Below are 16314 nucleotides of genomic sequence, written 5' to 3' on the forward strand. Positions count from 1 at the left end.
ATATCTTGCATTTTCCTGTTCTCCAAACAGTTCAAGATATAGATTTGTCATTATACTGATATTAATCTATTGACACAAAATGCTAGTCTATTTGAGGGGCTGATGAATATCAAAACAAATAATAAAAGCATTTAGTTATTGAATTTTTTTTAAAATGAAAACATAGTATTTTTTATTGCAATGCAAATAAAACATTATGTACAAAAGATTGAGCAAGCAGGCCGTTTGGGAGGAAAGATACTGAAGAACTGTTTACCTACAAAGAACACTGATGTTGTAGTGGTTAAGTCCATTGCAGGGATGACCAAGGAGCCACAGAGCCCCAAAACAGTGGAGGTCCACTGGTGGGCAGGCTCAGAGGTCTAAGAGCACCCTCTTTTACCCTTTTTAAGTCCCTGTTCTAGACAGTTCTCCTTTCCTTGACACCCTACTGGTTCCCGGGTCCCTTGTCCCATCCCTCATCTTCCCCACTGGTCACTGGCCTGTCACCCCATGTCCTCTCCATCCCCTGGCCCCCAAATGATTGGTTCCAATGGTCTGCCCTCCCCCGGTGCCGATCTGGATAAAACCCTGGACCCCACAGTGTTCTGGGTTCTTTGTTCCTGGGTTCCTTTGAACAGGGACCCCAATAAACCCCTCGGAACTCCATACAAAGGACCCTTCCCGCCTCTTTGTCCCTGGCGGTGCTGCAGGAGCTGTGCACTTCTGTGTGTGAGAGTGGCTGTGAATATCCACCTACTCCGGTGTGTCAGAGTGTGTCCGAGCGCGTTCGTGCGGCACCCCTGGGAGCGGATCTGGTGGGACGCGATTGGGACGGACGTGATGCTCTTTCCACCCCCCCACTCACGCATTGCGTCACACTGTACTGGAAGATGTACCGTGCCAACGAGAACACTGGAACAGTGACTGCAATATATTGGAGAGAAACTCAGGGCTCCCCCACGTCATTTGACAGGCCTGTTGTTTAGAACTAACAAATTAAGCAAATGCCATCTAGAAAGGACAAGCCCTTCGTTCCCCCAGGTAAGAATAGCTATGGCTAGTATCAGGCATACTTCCCTGAGATAAGTGACATGGGTTTAATTTCTCTCTCAGATAAGTCCATGTCTGTTCCGATTTCCTTAATTTGTGCTCGGAGATTTTTTTATCCTTCAATCGGTTGTGCAAAAGGAGGGTTTTGTAGGTGTGGTTTGTATATGCAGGGAGAAGACTTGAAAGGCTGAAGCTCAGTTGAAGTCAAAGCTGCTCAGTCTTGTTTCAAGTAACAAGAAGAGCTTTTTAAATTATGTTAATAGCAAGAAGAGGTCTAAAAACACCCATTGAATTGACAGTGGTTGAAGATGGTCATCTGACTAATATGGATGAATGAAAAGCAGAGGCATTCAATGCATTGTTTTTACCTGCATCTTTACTAATGTAGATAGACCTTGGGTTCCTGGACCTGAGGGTCAGAGGACCAGGTCTGTGGGAACAGTGATTCTCCATGTGTGGACACTGAATATGTAATGGACCAGCAGTACCAGCTGAAGGTTTGCAAGTCTTTGATGCTGGATGTGATTCATCCCAGAGTTCTGAAGCAGCTAGTAAATATCCTGGCAGGACTGCTCTCAATCACCTATGAAAGTCTTGGGAGTCTGGGGAGATCCCTGCTGACTGGAGACTGGCAAATGTTATTACGATCTACAAAAGGAGTATGAGGGAAGAGCCAGAGAACTACAGTCTAACCTCACTTCCTGGAAAAATTATGGAGAAGAATATGAGTTCATAAAGGGAAAGTCCTGTTTAAATAATTTGACATATGTCTGTTATAGGGTCACCCACTTCATGCATGAAGGAAAGGCAATGTTTGCAGGTTTTTTGCATGCTAGGAAGGTGTTTGATACTGTCCACAGCATCCTGCTGAGGATTCTTGATGCTCTGGGTAAAGAAGTGGATGAAGGGCAGAGCTCAGAGGGCTCTGATGAATGAAGCTCCATCTGTCTGGTGATCAGACACCAGAGATGTTTCTCAGGGTGCAGTTCCAGGGCCAGTCCTGTTCCATCTGTTTAACAGTCATCTGGATGCACCATTAATGAGTTGTATGATTATCCCAAACTGGAAGGTTCTGTTGACTTTCTTGAGGGACCGGAGGCTTGCAGAGTCCAAATGCCAGATTCTGCACCTAGGATAAAATTAGGCTGGGGACAAGTATAAATGAGGAGAACAGTGGCTGGAGAGCAGCCTGTAGAAGGGGACCTGGGGGTGCTGGTCAGCAGAAGCTCAGTTTGAGTCAGCAGTGTGTGCCCTGCTGGTCCAGAGGGCAAACAGCATGTGCCCTGTCGGTCCTGGAGTGTCAGTCCATTGAACACAGCACCACCAGCCAGGCAAAAGACGTGATGATCCCTCTGTATTCAGAGTTGGTGTGGCCCCACCCTGAGTACTGTGTGCCATTCTGGGGCCCCCAGTTTAAAAAGGGTGTGTAGGTCCTTGAATACTCCAGAGGAGGGTAAAATTGCTGGTGGAAGGGCTGGAATGAATGTCTTATGAGGAGTTGCTGAGGACTTCAAGCTCTTCTATTTTGGACCAGAGGAGGCTGGGAGGTGATCTCATTGCTCTCTGCAGCTTCCTGAGGAGGTGAAAAGGAAAGGAAGGTGCTGAGCCATTCTCCCTGGTATCTAGATATAGGGCCTGTGGGAATGGTTCAAATTATTATTAATGGCAAGAGAAGGCTTAGTCTGGACATCAGGAAGCATTTATTTATCAAGAGGATGGTCAAAAACAGGCTTCCTAACAAGATGGTCAATGCCCCAAACCTCTTTAAAATGCATTTGGACAATACCCTAACAAGATGGCCTGAAGTGGTCAGGCAGTTGGACTAGATGATTGTTGTATGTTTCTTCCAACTGAGATATTCTATTCTTCTATTCTATTCTATTCTATTCTATTCTATTCTATTCTATTCTATTCTATTCTATTCTATTCTATTCTATTCTACTCTACTCTATTCTATTTGGATCTTGAGATGAAAGCATGCCCTCCTGCCATTTTCTTTAAAACACAGTCAGATGAACCCCTTACAGAAAAGATCATGGCACAAAATTGTGTGTGGTTTCAGAGAGTAAAGTATTTAAACAGCAGAGCAGTAGTATGTGAAATGATAGTCTTGTGTCCTAATTTTACTACTGTGTCATTTACATGGGACCTTACTGAAAAATACTGTCTCTGTGAACTGTAATCTGAAGTAGTCATTACATATTGTGAATGGAAGAAAAATTTAGGTTTATGGATCATGAATATATTACATGAATATATTACATTATATTATGGATCATCATATATTACACACATGAAGTGTGTAAAGTTGCAGGAGCTAAAAGCCTGCCTGCTGAGGCTCATTTGCCCTTTCTTCATGTGAATCTTATTTTATCTGGTACCTCTCTTCTTTATCTGTAAAATGGAAATCAGAAATAAACAAGATATGATGGAGGATGAGAGAGGGGTAGAAGGACCAATGTGTGACTGATTCGGAAAGACAGTTGCCTTATGCATTTCTTGAGTTCTTGTCTAGGAAAGATAAAATATAAATTTTATGAACTCTTCCACTATGAAGTAAAACTTCATAGGAAGTTTTCGTTTTTCCTCTCCTCTGTTTTTTTTCCCCTTACATCTTTTCCTGAGAGAAATCATGCATTAAACAGCACTGGCTAGTCCTTGAAAAAGAAAGAACTGTGTTTGCATCACAACTCGCAGAACATAAAATATTCTTTTGTCTCACTGAAGAGAGTATTTTCGTAATTAAGTCATATAAATAAATAGACTTTATAAGCTAAAGATTGATATCATAGTTTTGTTTTTAATGAGGAGGCTGAGCTTTTAGCTATAATGTCTTCAATATAAAAGAATTGCAATAAAATACTGGAGAAAACAGCTGCTTTGAAAAGGATTTGTTATTGATTTATTCAAACTGTTAACTCTCTAAAAGCAAGGAGTCTGTATCAAAACATTTTGAAGCATGCTATATTTTAGAATAAGACTTCTAAAGGGCTACATATATTATAGTTAGTCATGGTTGTGGATAGCTGTCAGTACTGTACCTTTCAATGAATTTCAATCTGTATCACTCATACTGCAGATAACTGCTATGCTACTAGTTTTTATAGGCATTTGTTCTGTGCTTTTCTCCTGAAATTTTATTTTGGCTTTGAGAAAACTTTCAGAATGAGAATTTAATGGAAGAAAAATAAGTACTTGCACAGTAGTTCCTTTTTCAGGTACAGAAATACCACAAAAAAACAATCTGACAATTTTTAGGCCAGGTTGGATGGAGGCCTGAGCAACCTTGTATTGAGGAAGGTGTACCTGTCCACAGCAAGGAGCTGAAACCAGATGATATTTAAGGTCCCTTCCAGCCCAAGCCATTCTATGATTCTATGAAATAAAATCCTTGCTCAAACTTAGTGCATACACGGGGAAATGTCAACAAGCAAACAGGTTCTGGAAGAGGTACATTTCTTAAAACTTTATCTCTCCTTTCCTGGTCAGACAGTCTTCATGCACCTTTAACAATAACAGGCATTCTTACATGACAGAGGAAACTCCATAGTTTCCAGGGATGTGAAAGCTCCCCTTGGACATGCCTGGCACCCTAAACCAGATTATCAGGCTTCTGCGCCATTCTGCATTAAAGAGAATGTTACTTATACTTATGGCAGTGTAAATAAATCAAACCCCTGCAACTGTTTCATAAAAGTTTGAAAAACTTTAATCTACTTATTAAATCTCTGAATCATACTGCCTGTTTCACACTAATCACATAAGGTAGAAAGAGATCATTTCAGTGTTGAGAAAACTGAAAAAAAACCTCATCTCATAAAGTGATAATAATTAAATATTTAAAAGGTGACTGCCAATATGAACTAAGAGAGCTAGATCTTAAAGTTCAAAAACTATGCAACATTTTGTTTTATAGAACTGTGAATTAATGCCTTTGGAATAGTACTTAGGAATAGATGATGAGAAAGAGAAATTGAAAAGATATTACTTAACATGAAATTTGTTATATTGTTAATATTGTCAGAGTGCAGAATAGATTTTTCATTTGACATTAGCAAAAAACATTTTAAACTTGAGAACAATTTAACTTAGGCTACACGGTGTCTGTAACCTGCTTTGTCAACAGAAGGCAATGGTATCCATTTTATTGACTGGTAAATATTTTCACTTGTTCTTCTGCCCTCATAGGGATTCATCGTACTGTTTCAGGCCTTTTTGTACAGGGTAAAGCTTTTATAACTCCTTCTGGTCAGAGGAGAATTATTGATTATGCAAACTTGCAAAATGTTGCTCACAGTCACAGGGATTTGATAACAACAGCAAATATTGGTTGTTTAGTTGGGCTGATCTTTCAGTAAAGGTCTAATGAAACTTTAAATGTTGGGGCTATTTTAAAGTGATTTATTTCAAAACCAGAGAATGAAATGGAGTTCTGACTATAGACTGAACTTTATAAATTGACATCATATCCCATTTATATACCTTATAAATTGAAAACAGTTATTTTATTTCTTGGATTATTTCTAAACGTTGTCTGGCATTTCTTTTAAAATATGAATCTTTCTACTTGACTGAGACTCTTATCACTGGATATAATTTTTCTACTTTATTTGACACACAGTGACATTTAGAGGAGATAAATATCAGGATTATTAATAATTTAATAGAATAATTTTGGTGTCTCCAAGTTGTCAGTGTTTGAGGGATTCATACTGCCGGCCAGGGGGAATTTTGTCTGCACATTTTGATGGTGTACAGAAAATAGTGTCAAGTATTAAGATTTCTCCAGTTAAAAAAAAAGAAAAAGAAAGAAAGAGAAGAGAAATGGAAACTTCCAGAATTGCTGCCTGTAAAAGTACAAACCAGGTTTCTTTGTTTAAGGAGGTCATCCCAACACTAAATCTGGAATTGTGAACTTTATTAAGTGCCACTGTTGCTCATTTTTATTATGATTTTATAGTTTTATCAATTTAATGATATTATCAAATTATTTGGGAATAATTTCTGTATTAATTTTTTTTTTTTTAAATCTGCAGACCAAATAGGAGGAATGAAGCTCAAAATATCATTCCATTTAAGAAACATTATAAAACAGAACAAAATAGTCAACACTGTCCTGAAAATGTTTGGCTGTTTTGGTTTTTTTTTTAATTCTGCGCCAAAAATACAGAGCAATACAATTTTTCACCTGTGAGCCCTGAAGCTGACTGTTTCAAAAATTGAACAACACTTTTGAAATTCAGAAGCTTTGAAAGCTATAAATATTTTCAAATAACAGACAGGCATTCATTTCAGTACTACTTCCTCCCCAGTAGTGATGAGGTATAAATCCTTCATAGCCGCATTGTTCTACATCCAAAAGCTCTCTATCACTGATTTCATTATCCTGTTGACATTTGTACTTATTGTCTGGAAGCATGGATTGGCTAAGAAGTCTTAAGGTGTGTAGGTTTTCTGATGACAGATATACAACTGTGTACAATTCTTTTCAGTGCATTTTTTTGTGCCTGTATTTACATATGAAAATTATTATCTCAGATAAAGTGAGTTTATTTAAATTGTCCCCAGCTGGATTATAACTAAGACTAACAAAGTCAAACCAAATCTAGGATATATATTAATGTAATCACAAAATATCTCAATCATATCTCATACTCTCCGCAGCGGAAGAAGTAGAAGTCCTTCATATGAACAAATTGCAGTGTCTGGAAGGTTTCCCTTAAAGGGGAGTCCTATGACAAGTCAACATTATTCCTTCACTAATATTTATAATTTACAATGCAGCACGCTGTTGTAACAGCGTGCACATCTTTTGACTGTAGTTTGAGACATCAATTCCACCGATGCAAATGTATAGGTGTGATTTTATAATATGCCCCAGCAAGAGTAGCACGAAGTGGCGAAGCTTGTTGTAAAGATAATCATAGGAACCCACAAAGATTCATAAAGGGTAGAACGTGGGCACTTATCTGCATATACATTACCATGGTTGATGTGTTAACAGTACCCCTGATTTTCAACAAAATGCATCATTAAGAATTTCATTCATATATTGTGAGAAGTATAAACAAATGCCACTGTTTGTGAGCATCTACATTGCCTGGAATTAAGTTCTCAGTTATGGCATTCCTGATTTTTTCAAGTACCAGAAGTTGACTGTGATTCCAGGCGGATGAAGAAAATAATTATATAGACCACCTTTATACTTGAACATTCTTTTAAATTGATTGTTATTGTTGTGATATTTTCTATTGCAGTATTTGAAGAAGGCCATATCATGTAAATATGTTACAAAAAAATACTCTGTGCAAATGAAGGGTAAAATAAGATGGGATTTTTTATTATTATTATATTCCAAATAAAAATAGGGTTGATTTGCAACAATTTTGAAAGCATAGAATTTTCAAGTCAAGTCTTAAAATAATTATAGTCTGTCTGGCATCACATGAAGAGCCAAGATAGGCCCCCATACTGCTCAGGAGAAAAATGACAAAGCGAATCAATCACCAGTTGCATATGGAGAAGACATCACAGATATGACATACATTCAGATTGCATAGCTACCACCTAAAAAAAATTCTTGTCATTAATATAACTGTCTGAAGTAGTATCCAAAAGACCAATAAACAAGACTGTGTCCTGATATATTGCAGTATCCAGGATAGTGTCTTTCTGATAGCAAGGAGTCTTAGTCATTTGAAGAACAGCAAGAGTGGGTATGTAGAATAAGTCCCCTGTGGGATATGCCCAGCCCTTGCCCTGGAGGGATCTCTGCTGAGACAAGAGATTTCGCAATCGCCCAGCAGGACTCCCTGAAAAGGCAGCCACTTCTTGGGTCATGGCGAGGAAAGGTGGACCCACAATCCTTTGAGAGACACTATGCAGATCTTTCTGTAACCCATTGGTCTGTCCCAGACCCTCTGTAACCCATTGGTCCCCTGCTGATCCCCTGTATCCCTATAAAAGGAAGCCCCCTGGCTCTGTGGGGGAGAGAGCTCTCGTCCCTGGCTTTCCCCTTCGCCGGAGGGGACACATAATAAAGCTACCTCTATGCGGAACCAGCCACACGGGCCTTCTCGTCTCTCTCTGGTCTGGTTTGGCCTGGAGGTGCCCTGCAGAGCTGAGCTGGAATCACGAGCTGACAATCACTAAAGAGCTGACAGCCTCTGCAAGGGCCCTCCTGCCAGCAGCTGAGGGAAGACACCGGACCTCGGGAAGGCGATTCCTTTCGGGACCATCTCTCCGGACCGGTCATCTCTTCCTGGGTCAGAGCTACTGACCCCACCACCAGCTGTAATAGTCCCCCACTTTGCAAAATAAATAAAATGACATGATTCTTGATATTTATTTTCTGTTAAATAGTTCATACCTCTACTTTAACGTAAACCAATGGAAAACCCTTGGAGAAGCAATTCTTCTAACATGCAGTTCCTCTTTGTAGAGAATTTATATCACTAAAAATTCAGATACAGGTGAAATCACAGTACCAGAAAAAGCACTGGTAGATTCCCCATATTTATGACAGGAATTAACTCTTAGTTTTGCCAATTCTTCTCCTACTGTGTTGGCTATTAACGGTGTCCTGAAAATTTTTTGTTTTTTCACAAGTGACTCTTTAGACTTTTGTTGTGAAATGAAATATAAAGAGGTTCACTGCTGTTGAGGAATACATTCAGTGCCGGTAGCTCGGGGTGCAGCTGCAGGCTGAGCTCTGGGTGGGAGCCCCAGGCAAGGGGCCATGAAGTGCCCACCCTCTGCAGAACAAAGGGCCCGGGACCTGAGGCCCAGACAGGGGATTGGACACTTGGAGACACAGCAGGAGCTGAGGGCTCCAGACCTTCCTGTACTTAGACTGGGAGGGTATAAAAGCTGAGGGTTTCCATTGTTTGGGGTCCTCCTCAGAGACACAGTCTTGAGCTGGTATTTTCTTACTGTAATTGCACCAAGATTAAATTATTTTAAGGATCGAGACATTTGAGACTCTGCTATGGGAAATCTAGGGTCTAAGGAAATCTGATCTGCCTGTGTGTGTGGGGTGTGTAGGGAGCAAAGCAGGGCACCTGTCAGCTCACTGAAGCCACCCATTCTGAAAGGGCTGCAGTCCCAGCCCAGGCAGTGAAGGTGTGACTGTCAGATTGTCTCCTGGATGGTTGGACAGGGAAGTTTTCCTAAAAACACTCATAGAAGTCAACACATTCCTGCCTTAGTTTAGGCACAGCAAAGATTAAAAGAATCACTATATATGTACTGGAGACCAGTATCTAGATGATAATATATTAACATATAATGTACTAGAGGAAGCACTTTGGAGGGCACAGCCACAGTTAATTTAGGGTTTGCTGTATATTCTGCAGTGCTCTTCATTAACACAAAAGAATACTGGGCTTGAAAATCCTTATATTTGTCATGTTTATTTAGGATTTAATTCTGAACTGTTTACATATATAACTTTAAGCTTCTCTCTATTCTAGCATATGCTAGAATAGATGCAGTACCTCATAGCTCTGTACAGCACAGCTCAGTACTCAGTAATTCACATCCCACTTTTAAAACTTCCCATAAACTTGACTGAGATAAACCACAGAAACACAAATTAGGCCATTGCTTACTACTGTGGGTAATCCCATCATCTTCAATGAAACTATTCATACAGGTAAAAGTAGCATTTCCTGGGCTGGTCTCATGATGAACCATAAAATCTTAGATTTGGCAAGCCTTAAAGATGAAAAGGGCAACACAAGTGAGAACAGCTAATGCTACTTTATCATCACCACATTCTCATGGTCAGGGGTGTGTATTACACACAGTTATATGCATGTGTATGCCCCTTTTATCTTTAAGAAGTGCTCAATTATATTAGCAATTAGAAGACATGCCATGTTTTCCTACAAACAGGCAAGATGAGAACTACTAGATTTCCTAGTTCCTAAAGTAGCAATTATTGTTGAAAGGAAACAACTGCTTTAGCTTTGAAAACAACTCAAAAGCCAAAGTGATCAAGACAATTTATTGTCTCTTCCAATCTTCCTACTCACTCTGGCAAAGTATATTTGACAGAGGAACTTCTATGCTAACCACATAAATACTGGGAATGGAATTACACTCACAGTTGTACCAGTCACTGCAAATCAACGAGGAAAAATGCTTTGTGTAAACACAGTAAATCTCAACATGTTGTCCTCCATTTCCGCTCTTCTTTTGCTTTATTAGAAGTGGAGAATGCAAAAGATGTCCAGTGAATCGGAGTTTGAGTGATTTCTGTAAGCAAGAATGGTGAATGGCCAACAGAAGCCAAAATCACTTGGTGCTAGTTTTTCTGAAGACTTTTTCATGTGCTTCACAGATCTTTCTGGAAAAGAATACTCTAAATTATTACTATGCAGTATGATCTTTATGATAAAACATGAAATTTAAAGATAAATATTAAGAATAAAATGAAAAAAAAAGACATTTCAAATGGCTCAAACAATGAAAATTCTAATTTATTTTCAGAGCAAATTCTTAGAACTTGACTGTTTTTATATTTAGGGATACAAAAGTTGGCTTTATGCATGCTGCATTAATTCCAAGCCTCAAAATAAATTTTTTTCTCAGCAAAGTTGTTACATATCCCTTTTATTTTACTTTATCTCTCTACTTATTTAATTTCCTTTAATTTGATTTCTCCATATTTTTACTAATACATAAAGAGAGATCACTACTAGGCAAAGTATCAATCATATGAACAATATTTCATGTAGTACCTTACTTTCTTACACCACAATTTTGGTGAGGTGATGTATTAACTATTCTGCCATATTAATAAAGATAAAAGATTAATGGAGACCTCACCAGTTGTCACTGCAATATCAAATATGAAGATGTGACATGAAGCTCCATTGCTCCATGGAGAAGAAAAAGGAATGATGTGTGCCTTCCAAAATACAGTATTCTTTTAGGAAGAGTCACATCCAAAATCACACAGCAAGATATGCCTTGAATTTCTGGACTTTGCTACCTGACTTACCACACCTAAATGCCTGAGTATTTGTATAGGAGAAAATATTGCTAAGCTAATTTTTTCTGCTGTGCCCTGGAAAACCTGTGGAAGCCCGTAATGAGGTCTCCTTTGCCTCCTGGTTAGGAAAAGGAGGAGGAGGCCACTCTCCTTCCTGAAGAAGAGCCAGTCCCATTGATGGTTTCTCTTCCCTTCTGAGAAAGTAGAGGGTGGGTCTCATCTCTTTTCTTGCCTGGTCTTTTTGTGTCCCCTGCCAGATGAGAAAAAAAAAAAAAATAAAGCCAAATAGTGGCAGTATATTTTGGACATTTTTCATTCTACTCAGAGGATAATATTAACCCAAGGGCTGGGAAGAAAAATTTGGAGAACTATAAATTTCCTAGTCACACTTTTCCAGCTGTTGTTTTTCTTGCTAGCGTTGCATTTTTCATCACTCTGTGGAAAAGCAGAGAGTTGGGAAGCTGGAAGAAAAAAGGAAGGATGCATCTGCTGCTAACCCAGAGGAGACAAATAAAGGGAGCCATATTCTGGTCATGCAGAAAGTGATATACATTGCTGCAGGAGTGACTGTTTGTTCAAGACTGCTAATTCCTGCTTCCTTTCAGCTGATAGGATTGATTTTTTTCAAAGCCAAATCACTGTTGTGTTGCCAGATCAGTAAGCAAACCTTAGATGTTTTGTATTAGCTATTTGCATTTGTAGCAAAAGTAGCCTGCTAAGCATGGGGATCTGTCAAGACTAATCCTGTAATATGTAGGTCACTTTTATTGTTTTCCAGTCATTTTTACTTTTATGTGTATAGAGAAAAAGAAGTTGGAAATCTCTAATTAAAGTATTAGGTAACCTCTCCTTATCAATAGTAACACATTAATGTCTCTAAAAGTCAAGCAAGAAAGAAAAGTATCTTCACCCAATATAACATGAGCTATTCTTTGATAAAAACTGTAATTTTTCATGTATCTGGTCACTATTGTCACAAGTGCTGTATCTCCATTTCTTACCATCTTTCATGGTTTTTTTACTCCCACATTACAGTGAATGTTGACTTACATCTGCGTTTGATTCAATTTAAATACTTTAAACTGATTTTGTTATATGTTGCCCATGGAATATGTGCTTATGGTTTGTTGCTGGAATAGGAAGTCATTTCCCTCAGGCCACTTTTACCTTTAAGGCTAGTTTCCTTCATGGCCAAATAGCTCTGGTAGTAACAGGGGTTAATTAGCATTAAAATCCTTTTTTATTATTATTCTTTTGGCTTTCCAAAGCATCCCATATAGAACTTAATCAAGAGGTTTAGCACCACAAGAGAGTAACACCATGTACTTACCCAGCAGACTTATAAGATTTAAAAATGCTAAATTTCACTGATATTTTCAGAACATATGCTCCTACATACACTCCTGCCCGGTCTGTGTTCCCTACTGATGTTTCAACAGCGCAAGGAGTGCTCTCCCATTGCAGTAGGCACTTGCTGATTTGCTCAGAACTTCTCATGACATCCCTCATTGGTGAGGAATAGTGAGCAATCCCAGTGCTGGTCTCATTGCCACACTTGCTGTGTTGTCCAAGAAACAGCACTGCACCTGGCAGGGAAAATGTCTGCCATGTGAAAACATAGGAATCCTGATAGCCATGTATGACCACATCTGCTGGTCCAATGTCACAACTCCCTGGTATCTTCAGGATGGTAAAAGCCCCACTTTCATGAGCAATTTGATGATGATTTCCAATACTAGAGGCTTTTTTTGCACATTGCAGTTAGTCCAGAGTAGTTTCAGCTGTTTGGAAAGAACAGAACAGATGTGGCATTTCAGAAGCAATATCTTAGCCATAGATCAGGAATAGAAGAAAGAAATAAGAAATTTAAAACAAACAGAGTGACTTTCAAATACTTTTTTCCTGTCAGTAGAAGCAGTCTCTGTGCCTCCTTCTGAAACAGTTGCTAGAATTTCAGTGCAGTCTTGCAAATTTAAACAGAAATTTGCATCCAGTAAACACAGTATGATTAATTCTGTAAACTCAGCTGGAGACAACACCCATTAGAGAAAGCACCTATTAATATCAGATTGGTGATGTGTGTACCTTTTTAGGGGGCATAGAGGCAGCATCTGAAAGGACTCCATATGACTTCAGAGATATGATAATCAGGGTGCAGGATGTGTACAGTTATACACAGGTATCTAATCATGCTGGCCTGTGAAAAATAGCCAGGTACAGTGATATATATTCCTTGTTCCTTTCCCCAGAAGCAAACTAAGTTATGAGGTTAACGTAACAAGCACAAAAGCTATACTGTGACCTTTCAATACAACTGTTTCACAAGGAACTATTTGTTAACTGCCACTGGGATTGAGTGCTCCAGAGCGTGTTAAGCCTTGCCAGCCCACTGGATTCACCTCCGTGGATCAGAGGCTGAACATGACAAATATGCCTATCAATGTATTCCTTGGAGCTACATGTGTTTCTGTATTTTCAGGATCAGCAACCTTGTTAAGTAAGAAGTTATGGGAACTATGTATACAGGGTGTTGTAACAAACTATTGTTGCAATATAAAGTTGAATGTTTAATTTATTTATTCATTTTGGGGAGAAGTGAGAACAATTTATATTTTAAACAGCTTGGCTATAAATATACCATTATGCCAAGATAAATGGTTAAAACAGTGGTTATAAATTTTATTTTGGCATTGCAGTAAATTGTGTATATTCCTTCCTGAATGTATGTGTGAATTAGCATTTTTATGTATTCATAATGTGACCTTTATGTTTTAAACTTTCTTTAGGAAATAGTCCTCCTGGAATCTGTTTACATTTCACTAAGTCCTTACTGAGATGTGAATAAGTGAGGTCTGTGGCATCTGTCCTCTAATATTTAATCCAGTAGTTTGTGTAATCCTAGAAATCCTTTCTGTCAGCACTCAACTTTAAATAAAAAAAAATATCTTTGGGAGGGAGTAATAGGTGAATCCAACAAAAATACTGATTTTTCCCCTTTTTTCCTATTCCAAGTCAATTTGGCAGTGAGCTGTTCAGATGTACAAATGGTTGAGTCCTCTTTTGTTTGTCTTCCATTGGTGGGTGTGTATGGAGCAAATCTGGGGCCTTTCACATGTCCCCATACGAAAGCACTCAGAAAGTGCACTTTTCACAGAATATTTACTGATGAAAACAGGTAACTGTGCTGGAAATTAATTTCCTTATTGTATACCATAAATCTGTCACAGAAAGATAATTGGGCTCATATTTATCTTTAGTGATCTTACATTAGACATCTTAATAAAAATAATGGAGTCTCAACTGAGCTTTATTTCAGCATCTGTAAAGCAACCAAATGGGAAGCAAATGAATACAAAGATTTTTTTGTGTCATTGTTTTTTTTTTTTTTAAATTACTTAAAATATTTTGCTATACTAAAAAAGGGTGTGTTATGAATATTGTTATTTGTGTTACATGTGGAATGCATTTGAAAGGTCACGTGTTACTGATGAGCTCATTGTTTATAATTAATAAATATTTGACAAACTGGGAACAAATACTTATTTATTTTCAGAATATTAGCTAAAACATTAATTATTTTCACCTATTAGAGCATCCTAATGAGGAACTAATATTAATTCATCTAACAAAGTTCACTTTTATTTGAGACACTCACCAAGTTAATTACTAGACTCCCTTCATTAACATTTCAAATCTCATTAAAATGTAAATGGAAATTTTTTTTTGCATATTAGAGGGTATTTATTGGCATTCATCATAGTAAGTACTTTGGTCTTCATTAATTATAAAGAATATAATAAACAGTCATTTACTTTTGTGAAAACAGCTGGTTAAAGGTTGTTGTACTTATGCTTTTTAGCATTGCAATCAAAATGGATGATCCCTTGTATAGACATAATTAATTCTAAGCACTGCACTAGGTGGCATGCAAAGTGGAGGAGACTGTAAAAAGGGTTCCAGTTTTTTGTGCAAGTATATGTGTATGTGCAAGGGAAGTACCTGGAAGTAAAGGACTTTTTCTAACCAAAAAGATACTATTCTACATATTTCCTCCCACAATTTAGATGGGCAAGATTATCATAGGCCCTGATGTCACCAGACTCTGATGTGCACACTTTACTTGTAAAAAGGCAGTTCAGAAAACACACCAAAACATAGCAAAACAAAAACAAACATAAAAAACAAACACAAATTTAATAATCACATCTATTAAAGTGTTGTCATACAGATGCCCTTTACACCATTCCTCTCCTCCCTCCTTGCCCCCACCTCCCCACAAAAGTTACTAAATAATGGTGAGCAACTATTTCATCTCTACTATGTATTTGTATTTCATCTCTACTATGGATTTGAGCAACTATTTCATCTCTACTATCTAAATAGTCTTATTTTCTAGACTTCCATGGTTGGGAGCATAGGGCCACAGAGTGGCCAGGACTAGGTAAGGGCCAAGGGTAATTAAAGGCCATAGACACTAGAGATTATCTGGTGGTAAACTGGAAACAGAACACAGTCACCAGCTCCCACAGTTTGGACACATGGAGTCTCTTTTCGTAGGTTCTGGTCAAGGCTGTAGGTATTTTACTGGCCACCTATTTGACAAGCTATTAAAGGAATTCTACATCAATTTTTCAGTCTTGATCAGGTCATTTGAGATTTGATTTGCATGTTAAGGCTTAATGGGATTCTAAAAGAAACTGTTTTCTGCTATCATTTTAATATGATAAAGAAACAGGATTTATCTATAATCTATAATGCTTGAACTTCTCATATATTACCTTTCCCAGTTTTGCATGTATCAGCTAATTCTATATCAAAGCAAACCATATAAATATGGAGATGAAAGAAGAAGATAAACAAAAACAATGAACTGAGACACATAAAAGTATTAAGAAAGGGGATTATTTACATAAGATACTGAAACCAGTTTTATGAGGTATCAACTTGAGAACCAAAGCACCTCTGGTAGGATTGGTTAAAATAATATTTCAATTAGTGGCTCAGAGTGTATGGCACTCAGTCACTGAGGGACCTACCACAATTTCAACAATATATTGAAGATTCCGTCCCCTGAAGGAAGACTGTTGTTAGAGGAAAGGCATGAAGCTGATAATGAATTCCCCCAAGTACCTGAAATAAAGAGATTACACATCTTGCAAAGAATACCACTGGTGCTCTCTCACTTGTTCTTGTCAGGAAAAGTCACTAACATCTCTAAGGGAGTTTGGGAGTTGACTTAGAGGGGGATGCTGTGTTTGCAACTGAAAGGAATGGAGCAGAGAAAA

The sequence above is a fragment of the Aphelocoma coerulescens genome, chromosome 2 (assembly GCF_041296385.1).
Source record: "Aphelocoma coerulescens isolate FSJ_1873_10779 chromosome 2, UR_Acoe_1.0, whole genome shotgun sequence".
NCBI classification, from domain to species: domain Eukaryota; kingdom Metazoa; phylum Chordata; class Aves; order Passeriformes; family Corvidae; genus Aphelocoma; species Aphelocoma coerulescens.